Below are 1,844 nucleotides of genomic sequence, written 5' to 3' on the forward strand. Positions count from 1 at the left end.
TGAATGGACGTCAGATATAGGGGGGAAAGTCACCTCATCTCTTTCGCATCCTATCCCAGCCGCTACCACCGCCGTCATCGTCGTCGTGGTCGTCCCGTGGAATTGGAGGTAGAAGAGACTTGAATCTGTCTGCCTAGGTATTACTCCTTATTTCTCTTACCCATTTTATTTCCCTGGTCCATCTTATTAGTTTCCGTGGAAGTGCTTGGTTTCTGGGGTATCATTCATCATCTAATTCGCGATCTCTCTTTGTTGGTAGGAGTGGTGAGCGATGAAGGCGCGGCAGTTCATGAATGTTGTGATGCAGTATGGAAGTGGCAGCACCTGGTATACGGTGAGTCGAATCAAGGCCGGCGAGCATCTCTTCTATGGATCCACGGCGGAAGCACGGGTGGCAGAAAAATCCAAGATCAATATGGATTGGCAATCACCAGGAGTGGTGCCACCATGGATGGAGACCGTCTCGCTGATTCCTCCGCCCAGGCTCAGGTTCGAACGGTCCATCCCAGACAACAAAAGTATGGATTTCCTGCCCTTCTATGGACGAGGCAGCAGCGGCGCTAGCAAGATCCTCTGCGTGGACACTGAGGGGCACACCGTCCTATACAATATGGACGCCGGTTCCCTCCAGCCAATTCCACACCTCAACAGTCCCAAGGGGAGCAGGCCCATCAGCTTCTCCACCACTAACCCCGAAGCCTCTGACCGTGAACGTGCTGATGTCTTCTACGTCATGGGAAGGTTCCCTTCCAGCTACGATCCCTACAACTTCGAGGTACTCATGTACTGTGACCCTTCCAATGGCAGGACGATGAAAGGCCGGAACTAGCTCAAGCTACCGTCACCACCTGCCTATGCTGACAATTGCATAGTCAATTCCCATGCGCTGCTTGACGTTGAAGGTGACAGAATTCTTGTTGTCTCCTCCGGAGAAGAAAGCCTCGGCACCTACTGCTTCAACACGGCCAGTCGCAAGTGGTTCAAGGCCGACTCCTGGAGGCTGCCATTCTTAGATCGTGTCGTGCATGTGCCAGAGCTCGACAACCTCGTGTTTGGTATTGCTAATGATGAAGGCCACCCCTTTTGTGCAATGGATATCATCTCCCGTATTCTCTCCAAGAGGGGTCGACCTTTGGTGTACAGTTGGACACACCTTGACGATCTGCCTCAGGTCTGGGCGATGGTGGATTGCAGCTTTGTCTACTTGGGAGCTGGGAGGTTTTGCATCACCAAAGTCTTTGAGTTTGGTTTCGACCAACGCACAGGCCACACGACACACACGGGTGCTGTCATGTCTGGTGTGGAGGTAGTGCGTCGTCACAAGAAGTCTGAACTCGTTGTGGTCAACCATAGGTCCAAATTCTACAACTTCGTCTCGGATGAAATTGAGCGTGTCTTGTTCAAATGCTCTAGCTCTTGGGCTAGCAGATCATTCTTCTCTGTGAGGACCAGGTAGTTCAACGATCCTTAAATCAGTTGTGCCAACTGCTTTCAGTCTCGGGGGCTACGGCTATATGGCTATCCTTTTTTGATAAAGAAAACTTACCTGCACATCTGTCAGATATTGCCTCATGGCTTTTCTAAGCCCGTCTCGAGCAGCTCGGATGTATGCGTCGCCCGAGCTAAAGGCATTAAATGCCTCGTCCGAGAACTTCGGGTCTCGTAAAACAGCCCTGCTACACCAATGATTCATGGCGCTCTCTACTTCCGAGTTGGTAACATACATATTGTCCGAACCCTCGGCCGAAGGGCAGTCCGGCTTTGTTCCTACATCGGCCCCCGTCTCCCCGACTGGATCTAAATCTTGGTTGTTGGGAGCGCGGCCGGCCGGACCCCCGGACATA

General features: G+C 52.1%; 1 pseudogene; it reads left to right on the forward strand.

The window, feature by feature from the left end:
* The first annotated feature begins 271 nt into the window (after nt 1-271).
* LOC147987195 (uncharacterized) lies at nt 272-1,456 on the forward strand (annotated as a pseudogene).
* The last annotated feature ends 388 nt before the right edge of the window (nt 1,457-1,844 follow it).

Source organism: Triticum urartu, chromosome 2A (genome assembly GCF_056163025.1).
Source record: "Triticum urartu cultivar PI428250 chromosome 2A, HENAU_Tu73, whole genome shotgun sequence".
Taxonomy (NCBI): Eukaryota; Viridiplantae; Streptophyta; class Magnoliopsida; order Poales; family Poaceae; genus Triticum; species Triticum urartu.